The sequence below is a fragment of the Hippichthys cyanospilos genome, chromosome 3 (genome assembly GCF_059441005.1).
Source record: "Hippichthys cyanospilos isolate Australia breed blue-spotted pipefish chromosome 3, RoL_Hcya_1.0, whole genome shotgun sequence".
Classification (NCBI taxonomy): domain Eukaryota; kingdom Metazoa; phylum Chordata; class Actinopteri; order Syngnathiformes; family Syngnathidae; genus Hippichthys; species Hippichthys cyanospilos.
In genome coordinates, this window is record NC_142371.1 from 7,240,146 (window position 1) to 7,261,023 (window position 20,878).

The window sequence follows — 20,878 nt, forward strand, 5'->3', positions numbered from 1 at the left end:
TGCAAATACTTAATGATCAGAGGGACATGGACATGCATCCATCGTAAATCTAATACTGTATTTAAAATTTCTGTAATAAAAGGCAAAAGTTGACGCATTACACTTACAGAAACCCAGACTATTGATTTTTTATTTTTTTTTTAGTTTGGCAATCAGAAACACTAACCAGGAGTTATTATCAGACAATATTTTGAAACGTTGGCCGAAACGATTGTGCAAACGTTGAATATATTAGTGAATTATAATTGATGCTCTCTGACTCCAGAAGATGGGGCTGCTGGTTGAGTTTTCTACATAATACAAGGTCCGACCCACCCACTACACCCTCTTAACCATCGACTTTGAACACAGGGAAGGTCTGAATTCGACAGGAAATTAGCTTTTTTGGCTTCAAAGTAAAAGTTTTCCCCGGGGAATAATTAGATGTTATTTTTATTTTGAAAGTATGCGCTGGAAGTTCTTCTGGTGTAATTCATTTTTTTTGACGGCACAGTGGACGGGCTTTCCGAACAAGGAATGCGGCTGTTGCTGCAAGCAACCAGAGAAAAAGGCAGAGCTGCAAGGCTTCGGCGACGGGTCCGGGGATGCGCGCATGCCCGCATCTGATTCATTCCTCCGTTACAGCCAACACATTCACCTGGAAGATTGTCAAAACTGTTAACAGGCGAGATTTGGACACAGTTGAAATGTGGAAAAACTCACAGGAAGTATTATTAGCGTTTTTTTTCCTCAGTAAATTAAAGAAGATGGATGTTTGATTGAGGAACAGAACAAGAAAACAACACACGAATACACTCCGTTATTTACCTTTTTACGCACTGAGAGAACAATCGGAGTCAACGGACATTCCCAACTCGGTAACTCGTTTTGGTTTTATGAATGTCAATATCAACAATTTAAACAGTGAATTTTGTATAGATACCGGAGGACTTATTGCCGCACTTTTTCTCCCCGTGCTTTTGGAATTGGTTGATGTCCAGTGACAATATGCATCATTGGGAGAAGTGACTTGCTCAAGGTAAATTTTAAATTTTAAAATTAAATGTGCAATATTTTATTTGCTCGCTGACAGCAAGTTCCCTGGACGTGTGATCTTGTTTGTACATTTGGTTTGGGGAGGGGGAAGGGGGGGGGGGGGGGTCGCAAGTAGCTTTGGACAATATAGACAGCCTAATGACAGAATGATTGTCACGTAGATTTTACACGGCTATCGGGTTATTGTGATACGAGTTGCAGTCACAGTTGGGCTTTTGAAAACCTCGCTCAGTGAAACCCAATGTGCCGTGGGTGCCGCTATGGGCATTCGCCGTCTGTGGTCCAAGATAAAGATGCCGAATCGTCTCAAGCGAATTCGCCTTAATTGTCACTTTTAATTCACAATGATGCAATATAATGCCTATTGGCTATTTGAATAATTTGACGATATCTGATATAGATACTGTAACTTTTCAATAAGTTTCAAGCTTTCATTAATCATGGATTGGTCATTTCAAACACATGCTTAACTATTTATTGCGTTTGGTAAAAATACATAAATAAATATAAACCTACTATCGTATTTCTTGGTTTGAAGAACATACATGTAAGACGTGTTTATTGGATATACACTAAATGGTTCATCCATAAGTGACCTGTTCTTTTGAGCACTGCACACATAAAAAAAAAAAAAAAAAAGTAATTTCCCAACATGACCTCCATTTGCCTCGTCTTGAAACTCGATTATGTGCATGTAGGCTATGTTCTATCCGTTTAGGTGAGAAAAAACACAAGCGAGCCATTTTGAAATTATGCCCATAAGTTGATTGCTTTTTATAATCTTATTGAGCTGCAAATCTAAATATTGCTTTGAAAGAAATTCTCTGGTCTTATAACTTTATTCTGTTTTGGAGCAGCGTTGTTCAGAAAATATGCAAGCACTTTTTTCAAGCATAAGGTGTGAACATTTGTGGTGTATACTGTAGATCATATTAGACAAATCACAGAAAGGAAAACAAACTAGCTGAATGGATAAAAACCCAGCTAAAAATGTGCCGATATAAAAAACCAACAACCTGCATAATGAAAATAAATCCTAAACTATATATATATATATATATATATATATATATATATATATATATATATATATATATATATATATATATATATATATATATATATATATATATATATATATATATATATATATATATATATATATATATATATATATATATATATATATATATATATATATATAGGAACAGTTTTCACCTTTTCAAGAGGCTAGATATTGTGTGCCAAGTCCTCTGGCCACAAAAAACAATAATTTACAAAAGTAAATAACTAAAAAGTCATGGCAGTTCTGTGACTGGCGACTGGCACAGTTGGCTTGTAGTCACAGTAATTACACAAGCCAGCAACACGACACGGCCCTTTACAAAACCATTCATGCATGTTTTTTTTTTCAACCTAGATGTCCCTTTCCCCCCTCTATTGTGCGTGTTCCTGTTGTCATTCAAATACAAGCAAAGCCAACTCCCCTACCTCATCTTCATCTTCTCATTCTCTGATCACTCCCATCAAAACAGGGCTTCAGTGTCAAAGGCTTGCTATCAGGAAAACTCATATCTGAATTTGTGACATCAGAGTGCAGGAAAGGAGACAGTGAGGCGGAGGTACAACAGGAGTCATTGAAAAGGAGAGATGAATAGATGGATGATGAGGAGACAGTGAGCAGGACGACAGAAGATGGATTGAAGGCATTGTAAAAAAAAAGGGACGGTAAATATAACAGGCAGAGCATGCAATTGTGTTCATCGGAGAAGGACGTATGAATATTGGTCTGACACTCACTAGGCTTTGAAGTACATACACACATTCAGTCAGGAAAGAAATATAGACACCAACATTTCAGTAAGCCAAACCCTTTGTAAGGTCAAGCTTACACACAAAATGAATGCCCCTCGTGGTTTCGGAAACTTTAAGTCGAGATATATATTAATTTTTTGATTGAGAGAGAGAGAGAGAGAGAGAGAGCGAGAGAGAGAGAGAGAGAGAGAGAGAGAGAGAGAGAGAGAGAGAGAGAGAGAGAGAGAAAGAGTGCTGATTCACCTTCTAAACCACAGGCTTCTGGAAAAAAGGACAAAATGAAATGCTTTCAAGTGGTACTGAATAATCCCTGAGCCCTGCACGAAACAACACAGTTCATAGAGTAATATATATATGCCCATTACTTTCAGTTCATCAGCGATAAAGACAAGAAGAATATAATCGTTAGGTGCACTCTGTGCATTACTCTGAGCTGTCCACTTCGACGGCTAATTTTCACTGTACAATTGCTGTTAATAATAGTCTCTAAATATTTCTGGTCAATGTATATATATATATATATATATATATATATATATATATATATATATATATATATATATATATATATATATATATATATATATATATGTATTAGCATATCAAAATACATTCAAAATAGTTGGAAGATGACAGACAGAAGTGGATGAGAGGAAAATTCTCAGATGAAAAATATCATTATATGATGTAGACAAGTCAAGACTGCTCTTGACAAAATGATTTTCTGGTCAAATTGAACTGTCAAACAAAGCCACCATGATTGTCAAAAAAGATGGCCTACTCAGTCCATAAAAACCGTTGATTAGGAATTAGACTGTTTCTTCACGTGCTGTGGAAAAAAATAAGTGTAATGCAACCAGATGCTGAAGAAGTTGTCAGCTTCCTGGATTTCTTGATACAGATTGTTGTCAAAATTAAAATTGAAAAATGACTACTACTATTACTACTGCTACTAGTTTATTTTTAATACTACTTAATTTTGGGCTATATTTATGTCAAGGTCATTTTTCAGGCTTAGAAGACCAATTAAAATGAAATACAAACTTGGTTATAAAGGTATTTTAATATAAAGGATAAATAAAATACAGCAAAGGCAATAATCAATGCGAGATAAAAATAACTCAAGAGATGGGTTTTGAATAATGATTTGAATGTGATGCGAGTCGGAGTTCCTAATGTGAACTGGGAGATTGTTCCAAAGGTGGGGAGCTGAGCGGCTGGCGGCTCTTGACCCCATGCTGATCAGACATACGGGAAGCGAAACACGTTTTCTCCCGCACTTAGTGGTTTAAAACACATCACTGTGGCTTAAAACATATCACTCAACAATTTCATAAGTACTTTGCACAAATCCTAGGCTCAAATGTATTTGTTCTTTAATAACCTATTCTTTTATTTGTTTGGCGAGGCAATTGGAAGTGATGGGAGCTTTGAAAAATAACAGTAAAATTGTGACATCATGCACGGCTGCCATGGGAACAGATTTCATTAAGTCAACCTGCTGAGCGTTCTGAATTTAAATAGACATAGGAAAATGTCATTACTAAATCAACAGTAGAATGGTTCAGCCCAGTGAGTCTCAAAGTAGGGTGCGCGTGCCACTACCCTCTAGTGGTGCACAAAGTAATAGGAAATGCTTCTGCTCTCAAGACTGAAAGCTGACTAAACCAAACTATTGTCTTGTCATGGCATCAATATGCATGGAAAAAAAGTGTGACTCGGGAAAGAGCGCGGGAGATCTAAGCGGGAAACAAAAAAACACAAACAAGTTTCAAACAGTGGCTACTTTAATAGTGCTAGTGAAGTCGCTGTTAGCGACACCAAATTGATTGTACAGTACTTTGAAACATATTTTCATTCATATATAATATAATATATATATATATATATATATATATATATATATATATATATATATATATATATATATATATATATATATATATATATATACTGCAGCTAATGTTCAAACTGGGCACAATGTTATAATAACTTGCAATATAATTCATTTTGCTATAGGAGCAAGACCAATGCCTATTTTTTTTAATTTTTTTCATTAACACTTACTCTAGGTCGACTGTGCTACTATATTATAATATTAGCAACTGTGGTAGCACTATGAGAGTTAATTTAAGGGTATGTAATTTGTGTTAGCTTTCTTGTTGTGTCATCAATGTTTTTCATGGTTTTCTCTTGGTTTTTATCTCATGCAACACACACATGCACACGCACCATGAACGAGGAATATTTTCATTTACATTTCATCTGGTTTAAATAAAAATAATGGCTGAACCAAGTATTACAGTTACACAAAGAAATAAAGGGTTGAATTAAATTTAGGATAAAAAATGAGCCACATCTTTGTTTTTTCACTCAATACATGTAGACAATTGTAATTTAGCAGCTAAGTGACGAAGTACTGCAGATTCTGAGCAAAGTCGACCTCACAGTCAAGGGTGGGCTCACTGGCTCCTTTGGTACATAAGACCCCTTCCCTCCCAAAATTGTCACCAAAAAAAAAAGGCTGCTTTTGAAGGTTGTATTGTGGCTATAACATACATAATCAATTGTATTTTGACCATAGCACTGTGAAAACTGAGCTAGAATAATATTAAAAAAAATCATCTCCAATATAAGCATTTTAGACCAAATACAACTATGCAGATGTAATATTTTGAATTGTCAAAAGAACACATTGTGAGTGCATTAACGTCAGCCAATTCCCTTTTTTTCTTTTCTATTTTTACTGAGTGTGAGGTGAGCAGAAAACACCATAAGACTTCCGCTCGCCTCGATGGAAGCACATAATGAAAACAGGCATAGCCAGAATCAATTAAATCTTTCAAGTCAATATTTCTGAATCCAATAAGATTGGATGAAAGAAGTGCTTTCCTTTTCTGTTTTGTACACTACACTGAAGAAAAATATAAACGGAGACCATTTTTTTAACTTAACTAAAAGATCTCTCTGTATGTATTCCTCCAAATTACTATCTAAATCTGTATTTGTGAGGACTTCTGTTTTGTTGAGATAATCCATCTGAGGTGTAGTAAATCAATATGCTGATTGAAAAGCATGATAATTGCACAGGTGTGCCATAGGCTCCGTACATTGAAGCAGACAGTATCTAGTGTGATCGCCATTTGCCTCTTTCAATGCAACACATTTTTTAAAAGATGTGCCTCAGGGTGGCCACTATAAAATGTGCAGTTTTAGTGTGCTGTGGGGGTGGTAGATCCGGGCGGGTCAGGGAACCACTCAGTATGTGATGCGACCACCTCCTCTGTGTAGTGTGGATCAGATTGTTTATTGTTTACAGTGGAACGTTTGTTCGTTGTTCAACGTGTCAAGTTGCTGGATATTGACAGGATATGAAACACGCTTTCGGACGAGCCGATACAGAACATCCCAAACATTTATTCCTTTTCCAAGAATTGTGCGCAGATCCCCAATACTGGCCCATGCGTTATCAAGCTGCATCATGTGGTGATGGTCATGGATGAATGGCTCAAGTGATCAAATCCTTGCGAAGGAGATGTGTTGCACTGCATGAGGCAAATGGTGGTCTCACTATGTACTGGCTTGTTTTTTAACCCCTCGGTCCTACCTCACCAATACAGTTAAGTGGCACATTTTAAAGTGGCCTTTTATTTGTCTGGGTCAAACGCACACCTCAGCAATAAATACTTTGCACTGAGTGAGGAAAATGGTGTCCACACCATTTTGTGAACTCTTATATGAATTTGACTGGGTCAGCTGTTCTTGTGCAACTGCAATGTCTAATACTCTAATACAGTGCCTTCGTTGGTGCGTCAGACCAGAAAACATATTTCCTTGTACATGCTGATAAACGGCAAGCATTTGAACGGCATGCCTCGATTACTTCGATCACTTTATGGCCTTTATCCTCCACAATTTCTCTCGTCCTTCCTTCAGCCCATGGTATTTCCCCAGGTTCTCGTCTTTCTTTCTCCCTGATGGTGCTATCATTCGGAATTGCTACTTTTATCACAACTGCTGTGTTCTGATGTTTATCCATCACGACAATGTCAGGCTGGTTGGCTATCGCCAGCTGGTTTGGATTTGGTAGTATCACAGGGGCTTGGCCTGGCAATTCTCTACTACCTTTTCTCGACTACCTTTCTGCCATCTTGATTCTGGGACCACATATTTGGTCCAGATGTTCCGGTAAACTATTCCTGCAACCTGGCTATGCCACTCTTTGTATGCCTTGCTCACCAGCATCTTACACACTGCTGTGATGGGCTGCACCGTCTCAGCACAGCCTGGGATTCTGGGTGCTGTGGTAGACTCTGGCCTCTATTCATCTTGTGCTTTTGGCCTGTTCTTTTGCTTCCATGATCAGCACCTCTGAGTTGTCTCTCAGTCAAATTTTTTCCAGCCACTGTTATATTTTCTCAATGACAGCCACGAATAATTTGACTGCAGCATATGCAATGCAGTCTTTCCATTTTCTGTCTTTCCATGACAGTCCATCTGGCTCCTTCTCCTTGCTTGGTTTCGGTTGTCTGAGGCATTCAATAAGCGAGGTAATCCCTGGGGGCCATCATCTTGAAGTACTCCTGGAAGCCTGGTGTTTCATTCCGGGTTGTGTCCTCACACATACTGTCAAGATTTTTGGTTTTTGTTTTGGTGGGATTCCTGTTTGGGTTCATGTTATGTTTTCCTCTTGTCGGTCTAATTAGTATGATTTGTTCCACCTGTTGTTTGCGTGTTTCCGCCCCCGTGTTTCATCCAATCAGTTTCCTCTCCCTCTCGTTCCCATCCAGCTGTTGCGTGTTTCCCTAAATAGTCTTTTTGTATTTAAGCCCCAGTTTTGTTTCAGTGATTTGTCAGGTCATTGTCTTGACCTCGCTGTTGTATGTCGCCGTTCTTCTTGTTCCGCATATTCCCCAGTCTGCTCGTCGCTGTCTTCCAGCTGTTCCCCGTGAGTTGATTTTAGTTTTGAAATTTTTATTGCTACTTTGTCCAGTTTTGCTCTGTTGGTTCCTGCATCATTTCTTTGTTAAATTTTCATTTTTTTTGAGCAACGCACTTCTCAGGTTCCCTGCATCTTTTGGGTCCCCTACCCTTCTTCTACCCTCTCACCATGCCCCGCCGTAACACATGCAGTATACATATCCAGTATATTTTGTTAGCAGAGATATTATATGAGTATGGGCCGAGGCAGTGAATTTGAAATAATCAAAAAGTCGAGGAACCCCTCTATAAAAAAAAGACGAATACCAATACCAAGGATCGGTATCGGGCCAAGCTATTAGTACTCACAATAATAGTCGATACGAGTATGGGTACCTGTCCTGGAACAGTTTTATGGGCATGAGCTAGAAATGACAAATTAGAAGAATAGAAAACTGCAGTTAATTTCAAACAATATTTGAATGCATAAGTATTTATTTTTAAAAGTATTTGTATTTGGGGTAAATTTTGGTAATTCATATATTTGTGGTGTCGACACTTGGGATCTATCAACGACTGTTCAAGAATTGAGTCATTCTGGCATCATCTAAAATTCTTTTTATCAAACATCCTTAGTTTTTAATACGATTTAAGAAGCAAAACTGTTGCAAATAGTGGACCTCCTTGTGGTTATTAATGAAATGTAACTATCAAAAATAATAATGGCATATTCAATTACATTGCATTTAATGGTTGCAGTTTTTTAATTAGATTTTGAAAGCCTGAAACTATTGTGCAATGTTTATTCTTATACCAGTTTAATCAGGAACCACAAAGGTTGGATGCGGCCTACCCTTTTGCCCGTACATTTCTTTTGTGATGGGGAAAAAAAAAAAAAACATGCATGTGAAGTACAACATTCAGAGATGTAAGATTCACCATAATAACATTCCCCACCTGTGATTGTAGAACAACTCAGCGGTACAAAGATGTGATAGAAAAAAACTACATGTATGCTAATATTCTGTATGTTTTCTAATAGACCATGAAGAAAGGGACAATGGTGTAATTTCATTTTTCAATGCCACCCTGTCTATTTTTGTAGCCTTTGTGCCTCTTTAAAGCTGAACCTATCCTTGGTGTTTAATCTTGCACCCTCTTTCATACTCTGCCCTGCATAATCTCCCCCCTCTTATCTCAGTTTGACACTGTTTTACATTTCTCCACTTTCTACTTATCTTCTCAGTTCTGTTCAACTCGGTCAACTCGGCCTCTCTTTGGCCAACTGTCGCCATCCTCTCATGGGATTATTTCTCAAATGTCGTCTCCTCTACTCTTCTAAGATGAAACATTCAAACCCATCTCTGTTCATGCCCTCTACTGTCTTCTGCGTCTTCTCCTTTCCCGCCCTGCGATGTCATACCGTATGTCGGTATGAAACCTCTTGCTGTGATACTTTCTGCCACTGTCCATTCCTAATATTCAAACAGTGTCACATTCATCTCTATTGCTGTATGCACAGAATGTGGTTTATGATCTTGTTACTTGCATTTTAAATTATGTCATTCTAACTATTGCATACCCAATACAATGTGTTGCTTAGCTATCATGTTTTAATATGTTCATATTTATGATCAAAGTTCTTCATGCAGAAGTCGGGGGACACCCTGAACTGGTCAGCCAATGGCAGAGACAAACAACCATTCACATACTCCATCACAGCTGTTTGAACTCAGGTCCCTGAACTGTGCGGCGGACGTGCACTGAGCCGCAAACTAAATTAGTGTTGTCATAATACCACCTTGTTGATTTGAATACTATACCTCTATACATGATCTCAATACAAATATTGAAATGATATTAAGGCAAAAACCTAAATACAGTAAATACAGCAGAATAATAGCACTGCTAAAATAAATAAATAAAAGAAATATTTACAGTGTTCCCTCGCCACTTCGCATTTCACTTTTTGTGGCTTCAATGCTTAGCATTTTTTTTTAAAGACATTGTTTTGTGGTCCCCACTGACTGCAAAAGATAAGGAATACTGTAATTAGTTTAGAAAATTTTAAATGAAATGAAAAAACATCTTTGATTGTGAAAAGCTTTGAATCCTTGAACACAAAACATCAAACTTTTATCTAATGTCACAGCAGTATATATACAGTATATCCAGCTCTGTGCAATTGTCTTGGGAGACTGAAATTTGTTGTTTTAGCAATGTCATCAGGGTCATATACAAATAGAACTGGGGTCTGTAACCCACATCGACGGAGCTGCATATGGCTCTTTCATCCTTCTGCTGTTTCTCTCCTTGTGACTTTGGAAGATAATGAGTACTTATTTTAAATAGAAATTACAGTAGGTTGTTGGTTTTGTAAGTTTAATTGTACTAAATCTGAAGATATCTGTGTTCCTGTAACATTAAAATAAAACGTGTTTAGATCTTAGATGTCAGCACCGGTCAAAAATTTGGAAAGACCTACAAATTCAATGCTTTTATTGTTTCCTACAGTGTAAATTAATACTGGTCATCTAGACTATGCAACAACACACAAGGAAACCTTTGCTGACGATAAAAATGTTAGTCAATCCAAAATGGTTCTACACTTATAGTTACGCTTTTCTACTTTAGGTACTCGCGTTACACTGACAATTCATTTACCTACTGATGAGGCGGCATCACAAGCAACTGTTGGTTCAGTGACTTGCTCAAGGAGACTTCGACATGGCCGAAAGGATTGGGGGATTAAATCTATAACTTGTTGGCTGGGAGACATGCCACCTCAAAATACATTTTAGAGATCAGCTTTTTCAAAGTTGTCAATTTTTTGCCCAAATACTGGTTTTGCACATGATATTTTCTGAGGCAGCTCCATGATGTGGGTGATGTTTAATGACTTTTGATTATTTAAATAAATATATTAATAATTATTATAATTATGAATAAATAAATAATTTTCAATTTAGAACGTTGCATTTTCAAGAGTTAATAGCTTGAAATGCTTGACCTCTTGACCCTTTACTGGGCACAGTGGCTTCTTTTGGCTGATATTCTAAACAAGTTAAAATGACCTGAATTAGGCACGTGTCTTTCTATTTTTAAATCCTAAACAGGCAAGAATTTTTAGGATTTTTGAGAAATTTAGGGGGATGTTAGAATTTAAGCAATGGCCGAAAGTGGCCGCTGTGCCCATAAAAGGGTCAATGTGTTTGGAAACATTTGAATGGTGAGGTGGTTCCAACTGTTTTACTGGTCCTGTAACCATTATTATAGGATTTTGTTTGCAAGAACAGATTTTACATTAAGTGAAATAAGTCTTAATTCAGTTGGATCAAATATACGCTTTATGAGATAAAATTATGGCAAAACAGATTGTGTTTTGCTGAGCAAATTTGGGTGGATCCAGATGGATCATTTAATAATAATAAGAGAATTAAAAAGACATTCTATGATTTTTTTTCTTTTTATGTGCTGTTATCCTTATTAGGTGTTAAAAAGTTTTGCGTCTCCCAGTTTTTGATTTTCTTCCTGTGATTTGGCACACCTGGTCCAGAGATCAATTCAGCTCTTTAGTTCACAGGTAGCTTTAGAACATGGTTTGTAATATATAATGTATGTAAGTTTGTATCATAAATTTGTAATATATAATATTTGTAAAGTAATATTGATAAGAATCCTGTTTTTAAAGGGTTATTGACAGCATGTGAACGATTACAGGGATGAACCACTTTGTTGCAATTATTTATTATTATCGCTGTTATGTTATTTTCATTGTATTATATGAATATTATGCATTTGCTTACATCGCATTGTGTGTTTGACAATTTGCTCTGTTCATTATACGCCGCTAGCTACCTCTGCCCACAAGAGGACTTTACAATCCCTTAATTGTGCCACTTTTTTCCACTTCACTTTAGCCTTGCCTTATCTAAAGATCACTTGTACCTTAGGTTTTTACTCGCAACACAAAGCAAAGAACGCATAAAAACAACCACTTGACCTAAATCTGCAAACTGGGATGCTCATAATTCAAATTGTGGTCAGAAGTGCATCTGGCATGAAAATTGTGCCAAACAAATCATGCAACAGTCTCACTCTATCAGCCCCTTCACATTTTGATTCTGGTGGAATAAGACAAGACATTTCGATCTTATGAGATGAGTGAACGAAACGTTTGTAGAGCATGGGAAAGATTCAATGTGCATGTGGCTGTTTGCTCTATATGGGGTTGAGGGGGTATCATTGATTTATTACTTTGAGGGATCCTGGGTGATTGTAGCGGATACACCGTAATAGTGGCTGGCATTGGGTAATTGTGTCTTAAAGGCATGTCATGTTTTTTCACTTCAGTGTTGAGGAATCACACTAACGCCCCGCAGGCATTTAAATTGAGTACCTAGATAGCTGCAGCAGAGAGAAAGATCAACTGCTATCTTAAGAGAAACATCTATTTCATCTTTCTGGCAGTAATTGCTAGTATGTTTGATTGAAATGTTGAATACTGCTATGAGGATTTTTGCAATATTAATTGAGGATGTATCTGTCATCACAATCCAAATGTGTAATTTTCACTGTAATTTCCAATGGACTTATTTCCTAAAGCAGTGGTTCTCAACCTATTTTCAGTGATATATCCCATGTGAGGTACCTTTTAAACCAGCGCAAATCATTTTTGAGATAAAGAAAAAACAAATGCTTAAAACTTGCCATCTGTGTCTGATTTATTAAATTTAGACCCTTTCAAACTTCATTGGTATTGGTCCACAAAAAATAATGAACCTAAAGTGTCCTCTTTTGGATCATAGAAGAAATCTGTTATCATAAAGAATAAACTGGCCACGGGAAGATATTAAACATAAAGGATCCTGTTTTGAGGTTACAGTAGAGATCTGTTCATAAATTAAATCATTTACTTATTATTAATAGATATTTGTACACAAGTGCACAAAAAATAATCAACATAAAGTGTCAGACCAGTTTTAAACAAATAAACAAATATTTGTTCACAGAAAAATATTAAACATAAAGCGTATTTATTATTTGAAATCTCAAGTATCCCTTGAAGCATCCCCAGGAGTACTAGTACCCCCATTTGAGAACCGCAGTCCTGAAGCATACCTGTGCAGTTTGACCATTACCATACTCTTGAACAATGCCTAATTCTTCAAAATCCAGGTAAGACATTTTCTGGATCGTTAAAAAATATGGCTGTCTTCATGCATGACAAAAATTCCACTTATCCGTTCTCCCCAAACTATGGTTGAACAGTACGCATATGTCTAATGCAGTCTGTACACTGCCTCATATGAAATTTTAATAGAGAAGTCTGCACTCTGCCCTCAAACTAGGTAATAATTTAAAATGTCCAAATTTTTACTTCACTGTGTAGTATGTCAATAAGTAACAATGCTGTCTTGTCCTTCCTTGACTCTTCCTCACTCCACTTTGTGTGCTCACTGCGTTGCTTGTCTGTAGCTTTCACTTGAAGGATGTTTTCTAGACCCCCGCCCCCTCCCAAACAAAAAAACGGCAACACCAACACACATCTTGACCAATCAATCATATGCAGTTTTATCAGAAACAGATAGAAACAACTCATAAGCTCCCGATCAGTGGTCTCATCATTGAACTCAAAGAAATCTATAAACTGGATCGTTCATGATGTACACATAAATATTATAATTCAACAGCTTCCAATGAAGAATGTTTAGCTGAATAGCTACTAACCCACCAGACATCTTCTGGACATTGGATCATAGAATTGAGTTAGTCTAGGGAATAAAAAAAAAAAAAAAAACCTTTTAAAAAAAGGGTTTTGCTGTAGCCCACCCAATATGGTTCAGTATTAGTCCAAAAACTGTTGTTGGTAATAGGGTTGTGTTTATCCTGTCCATTGTGGTCCAAATTACGTAAAAGAATTTTTTTAAAACTGTTTTAGCCCAATGTGGTCCCTGTTTAGTCCAAAAACTATTTCAAAAGTTGATTTTTAGTCCGTCCAATTCGGTCCAAATTTAGACAAATAATGGTCACTAAAAATTGACTACTTTTCTAACCTCTCCAATCGGGTAAAATTTTAACCCCAAAATTTGTCCTTTAAACCTGGGGTTGATTGAGCCAATCGCAAATGGTTGAAATTTTGCTCAAAAATAGTTGTTGAAATTTGTGTGGTGTTTAGCCTGTCCAAGACATCCAATTAGGTCTCAATTTACATGATTTGTTGAAGCTTTATCTGATTTAGAGAGCCAGTGTTTCACATTTCTACAAGAAAGACTTGCAAGAACGAGATGTATAAATACCAAAATGATTTTGAGTTCAACAAAATGGGATTTTCTATGGTTTTCAAATATGTCTTTCCTGCCGGCATCTTCCACCCTTGGCAGCTGGAAAGTCAATTGATTAAAGCCACTGACTTTGAACACAGACTTTTATTCCTGGTCAGAGCAAATAGTCATATCGATTCAGTAAAGAAGGCCCTTCAGGTCAGCAAGTTCCACGTTGAGGAACCAGGCCACACTGGTGAGAAGTGGGCTACTGGAACAAGAGTGTAAGGTGTTCATGGTTAAAGTTGTCTCTTCAGCAACTTGAAAAAGAGTGTTCTTCATCTTTTCATTTTTCAATTCAGACTGACAAAAGATGACATGAAAATGACATCTTTTCAACTGTCAATTTTCAACTAAATATAGATGATTTTTGGACATCTTTTGTTGCTGGATGGGAGGTTAACAAAAAGGTCTAGTTGTGTGGCCTGCCGTCACCGAGTTTAGTTTTTGTATTCTGCCATTTAAAGGACAACGTGTCAACTCTGCTGGTGTATGATTGCCAGAGATTACAAAGATTTTGTCTGTCTGCTGAAAATTGTGGCCATTCTAATCATCAAAATAATCATACATGTCTTTCCTATGTCTCTCCTGCTAACAGAATGACTACTTCACCCTTTCTGGTTACCAGTGCTTCGCTCTCAGTGGTAGTGATATTCTCACCGTGATAAACACAGTGGGCTGTGTGTGAAAATCAAAGCATGTTTGCTGCTCATAGTGGCACTTTGCCATTCTGCACATCTTTGTTGTGCCTTTCTTATTGTGCAAACTCTGTCACTGTATGCATCACTTGTATAATTTTACTGTTGATCAGTATATTACTGCACTATTGGATACTTCACTTGCTATTGCTTAATAATTCTTGGCCTGAATGTGTTTTTTCTGTTGTTGTTTGCTACCTTTAAACATCTTTAGAAAGTTTTGCTCTATTGTGGGTTTTCATCTATTCCGGATGGACGTGGAAAGTATTCCCCAGGACATACAGGAGATTACTACCTTGCTTAACTGATGTCACATAACGGGGACAAATTCCTTGTGCGTTTTTTCTGATCCTGCCCTGTTGACAAAATGTTAATTATGTTTGCAGTATGTTTTAATTGCCGGGGACTTCAGCAGTCATCTGTGCTGTTCAAGACACGCCTGTAAAAAGAGTCATTCAATTCTTACAGAAAATGTTATTTCTACACCCTCGGTCAAAGATACCTTGTGAGCAAGGCCTTGCATTAGTTCAATATATTTGTAACTGGCTTTAACTTAAAAAAAAAACAACAACACACACACACACACACCACACACACACACACACACACACACACACACACACATATATGATGTGTTATCATTCCTTAATCATGCAAGTGCAGGTACTGAATAGTTTACACAATGCTCTAACTTCACAATGCTTAAGTTCCAGAAACTTATAAAATTGGTCAAGTCAAAGTAATTCTCAGACATTGATTCATCAATTGCTCTTCTCAATCAAATGTTATTTATAAAATGCCATTTTATAAAATGCAATTTTAATGTCTGTGGTAGTGTCCATATTTAGCACTTTGTGGAAACCTTAGCAAATAATACGTCTTGTTCTACTGTTCATCAGTGTATACCCCCCCCCCCCCCCCCCCCCCCCACACACACACACACACACACACTCACACACACCTTTTTGTTTTGTTTTGTTTTAATTGGTACGGTCAGACACCTACACTCACAGCCCAGGTTCCCCACCTGACATTGTCCCCCCTCAACTCTTTAAAGTGAGTCTTATTTACCGCGGCTCTATTAGTTTTGGTTTTCATTATAACAACGACCTTCTACAGAAACCATTTTCAGAATGCCATCGTATGGACAAGTACTGTCCACCTTACAACCTTTGATTTATCTCTCTCTTGATTTATTTACACGTTACACACCCAATTTAAACAATGCCCATCAAATTCTGGAGATCCCAGATCTACTTGAGCCTGATTTCTGATGATGCCCTGCTCCCTCCCAAAAAGGTATTGTTTTCAAGGAATTATGGAACATATATATATATATATATATATATATATATATATATATATATATATATATAATATATATATATATATATGTAAATAAATATATATGTGTAATATATATGTATATAAATAAATGTAAATAAATGTGTGTGTGTGTGTGTGTGTGTGTGTGTGTGTGTGTGTGTGTGTGCGTGTGTGTGTGTGTGTGTGTACTAGGGATAACTCAGGGCATAAAGTAGAGGGAGGACAAAGAAGTCAGGTGCATAATAGTCAGCCTAGATTTGCAAAAGACAGTCAAGCGGCAAACGGACGTGCGGCCTTGACAAAATGACCAAATGAGGCATTGATATAACATTTTGCACAAAGTACAAAGATAAACTGAATTGATGCAGATCAAATCAATCAAACCATTGAGTCTTTTGTGTGAATGCTAGTCACTTGCAATCTTCAAACCCCAGGTGGCTGCCATAAATTTCCCCCATTGATTTGTAGTGCATATGGATTTCCTCCTGCCTTGAAGCCCAGACTAAAATAAGCTTTGTTTGGCAGCTGATGCACTTGTAAATCTGCCTGTGACATTTTGATAGTGGATGACACACTGAGGGGAGAGCAAATATCATTACAATGGGAAAGGATTAAAATATGTCACTCAAAGTGACTTTTATCGACAAGACCAGTGTTCCAAGCCAATACTGTTAGGAGGCTCACAAAGAGGTTCAATGGGAATAGGAGATAAGAAAAAAGGATGATTCCATTTTAAGTTAGAGGTGCTGTGCACGGGTGGTCTCGGTCCATCTGAATGTCTCCAATAAAGAGGTTGGAAAATATTTTAGCCGTCAAGGCCAAGTGTAGGAAGCCGGTCCTCCTTTGCATGGCAATGACAGGAAAGGCGGATAGTCTGTCTCAATGGGACCCTTCAACGAGCGCACACACACGCGCACCAGCTGAATGATGATCAAAAAACAGTGCAAATCAGTACTTCCTTGTTCTCAGTGTCAGACTAATGCTGGGACACCGCTCGCTAAATTGATAGAAAGCGCCTTCTGAACTTCGCTGTACTTCTCTATCAACACCCTTAAGGCAAATATATTCATCTGTGATTCTCCTCCTTGGCAGGGAAGTAGTTTGCTGCTCACAAACATCTTTGTTCCTTTAATCTCACTGAGGAGCATACGTTTGCGAGTGTTGGTGAAGGTAGCAGATATTGCGTTATTAGCATTCGTTCAAGGTCGCAAACATTCACCGGATTGTACTTGATTGTACACTTTGATCGTGAATGTGTTCAAAAAGAAAACCCATGAAAACATTTGGCAAAGTATGGCAAACGTTGACCTTGAACAGCCCTCTGACATGGATGTGTATTTGCTACATTATTTGCCAACACTCGCAAACATTCGCTGCTTCTATGTTATTGCGGTATTCTAGTTTACTACAGCCGGTTTCATCCTTTTGCTGAAGTCTACCACTAACTGTCCTTTTCCGCTTCTGTTCTGGATGTCAACGTAGCTCCTTATCACCCCTGTTTCCTTCACTCACACGCCCATTAAAATCTGCCCCAATCACTACTTTCCCTGTAAGTGATGCTCTGTACAAGTTTGCTCTGTACAACTGTCTCGCCCCTTCCAGAATGTCTCTTTCTCCTCTTGTTCACATCTTACCTGTGGGGCACAACCATTAATAACTTTAAACATAAAGCTGTCAATTCCAGGGCTCAGCATCATCATTTCTTCTGACACTCTTTTTACCTCCGGGAGATCTTAAAAACTCTCCCTTTAGGAATCCCCCCAGTCAATTTCTCTTCATATCTACAACATGGCCAAATCATTTGAACCCTCTCTTAAGCTTCTAGTTTTACTGCTTTACCTGATCTCGTGAACACAGGATTTGTTAATTTTTTTACTTCATATTTATGATTTTTTCTCATAGTACAAAGACCAGTATTTAAGAAATCTATGAATTGACTAGACAGATGTTTACAGTTTTGGTAACCGTTTTTGCTGACATTGTTTTTTTTTTTTTTCTTTTCTTTTTTTACAAATAGTTTTGTAGTTCCCTGCAATTAGCTGGCAACCAGTTCATGGTGCCCCCCACCCATTGCCCATAGACAGCTGGGATAAGCATCAGCAAGCCTAGTGAGGCTAAGCGGCTAAAGTAAATGTCCAACACGACTTAATACATAGTTTCTTCCCCTTTTGCTTTTGAAAACAAAGGACAGCAAACCTGAGAGACTTATCTATGTGGTTATTGAAGATACATGTTTATGTCACTGAAATATGTCTTTTTATAGATAAATCACATTGCAACTGCTTAATTTTCCCTGTTTTGCCAAATTAATCAGTTTTGCATCTCGATGCATGCTCTATCAGGTTTACGCCCATTTCGGCATGTGAAAATTGTAATTCACTCTTCAGACCCTATATATATAAAAAAAAAAAAAATTACTGTAAAGTTTTCCATAGTACGTCAACTTTCAACTTTAGGACTTTGGGAAGGCTGTGTAAATGTTGTACTTTTACTGAGGACCAGTTCGTGAAGATATACTGTTGTATAATTCAAACCTTTAGCAGCACAAAAGAGCAAAAGCTATCCATCCATTTTCTATAGCTGCTTAGTCTCACCAGGGTCACTGGCTTGGTGGTCCCAGCTGTTTTCCGGCGGTAGGTGGGGAACACCCTGAACAGGTTGCCAGCAAATTGCAGGGCACACAGGGACGAAGGACCATTCACGCACACAATCACACCTAAGGACAATTTACAGGGTCCAACAAACCTTTCTTACTTGTTTTTGGAGTGTGGAGGAGTACCCGGAGAGAACCCACGCATGCTCGGGGAGAACATGCCAACTTCACACAGGAAGGCCGAAGCCAGCTGGGATTGAACTCGGGACTCTGAACTACAAGGCGGGCGTGCTATCCACTCTTTTACCGAGCCACCCTAAGCAAGAATTATGTTGGCCTGAAACACAAGATGTTAAATATATTCAAATAAATACACAAAATATGTAAATCAAGTGCAATCAAAATTTGAATTATAACAGATGCCCGGTATCAGTTGGAATTGGGTGAATGATCTGCATTTCTGCAAAGCATATCTTGCAAACCATGTAAAGCATTTCTAGTAAACTATGTTGTATACAGTTATAAAAATAGAATACTGTAGTGTGGAATACAAGAAAAAAAGCAGCATCTACATCACTGGTAAAGTGTTTTTTTTTTTTTTTAATAAATGAATAAACATGAAATCAATCATCAGTTCAGCAAATGCCACCATATTTACATGTTCAAAAATAACAGTGAAAATAATACTTAGTACTTTTGTATGTTGCAATTATAATTTAAGGTGGTAAGTTTCATCCCACCTTTTAATCATGTTCCAACAGTGCAGACACATAGCTTTTCCAATTAACTCATTTAATCAAAATATGATCTAACTTGATTTGATTTCAGTATCCAGAGCAATTGCCTTTCATATTAATGTGATTACGGCTAGAACAAAGCAGCTATTATACTGAGACTTATGGCAGCGTGGTGGAAAAAAGGACCATCGTTGCCATCAGTAACATCCCTACAGAGAGTTATGGTATAAGGGAGGAGAGATAACACCCAAGCATGCCCACAGGCACATGCATCAAAGCTCTAATCTTGCTCTTCCTTTTCTAACTGTGGGATGAACACGGCTATTACTGCAGCCATAGTCAAGGCAAAATGAGTCAGTTTTGTCACGGTCTTGAGCCCATTAGTATAAATTCAAAACATCCTGTTTGTGGAACTCTTGTAATCCAAAGTTACAACCACTGCATCCTTGTGAATGTAACTACAATTACATCTGCATAATCACTGCATGGATTATTGAGTTTTACTTGAAATATGTAATTCCGTCTTTTATCTGTTCAATATGGTGGCCGACAGAGGAAAACACACTGCAACCGGCAGAACACAGGAATGAGGAAAATGGACACAAATTATTCCAGCAAAAACGATGCACTAAAAAATGGAAGCAAACTACAGCAAACTACAACAAAACAACAAAATATGCTCAAGCCAAGATTAAAACAGCTGCAAACAAGGGGATGCAATCACTAAAACAACATCAACACAACACTTAAAAATAAAATACCCCCAAAACCAAAAATACGCACCAAGACAAAAACAGCTGCAACGTCAAACTATATTACAAGTTGACACCAAACAACAGAAGTGATGACACTAGGGGGCGGAACTTTGACAAGTCAGTCACACCACAGGAGTGCAAAAGAAGTAAAAGTACTGTAGTTCTTAAAAAAAAAAGAGAGAAAGAGAGAGAGAGAGAGAGAGAGAGAGAGAGAGAGAGTGAGAGAGAGAGAGAGAGAGAGAGAGAGAGAGAGAGAGAGAGCATGAGGGAGGTCTCTCCCTTCCTCTGTTTTTCTTTCTGAATCTATTCAGGCTTCATTATGATGTTGTTAGCTGATTTACAACAGAGAGCAAATGCAACAGTTTTCTTTACATTTATCCTTTTGCCCCACAGTCTATCTGAATTCAATTTTCTTTCATTAATACCAGCATTTAATTCCATATTGTAGGCACTACTGATACCTAGTGGTAGAAAGAGCAACCAATCACATTGTATGGTGTGTCAATTGTACGGCTCGCAAGATGATTTGTGAACATTAAAAAATATGAATAGGACCGGACTCATTAGTCTGCTGTCTATGATTTTATAATATCATTGCATGTGTTAAAGGATTCTGTCCGATCACTTGTTTTTTATTGCAAGAAAAGAGGAGGTGTGTGTGTTTGAGTGTGTGTGA

At 37.5% G+C, this 20,878-nt stretch overlaps 1 protein-coding gene across 5 annotated transcripts in view; it reads left to right on the plus strand.

Moving 5' to 3' along the window:
* The first annotated feature begins 534 nt into the window (after nucleotides 1-534).
* Nucleotides 535-20,878, plus strand: part of adgrb1a (adhesion G protein-coupled receptor B1a) — a 123,791-nt gene continuing 103,447 nt past the window's right edge. For 3 of the 5 annotated variants that reach the window (XM_088410107.1, XM_088410105.1, XM_088410108.1), the window contains exon 1: nucleotides 535-1,018. The gene's annotated coding sequence lies outside the window, so the exon portion shown is untranslated. The remainder of the gene's footprint in view (nucleotides 1,019-20,878) is intronic. The other 2 variants (XM_088410106.1, XM_088410109.1) reach the window with 2 other exon arrangements.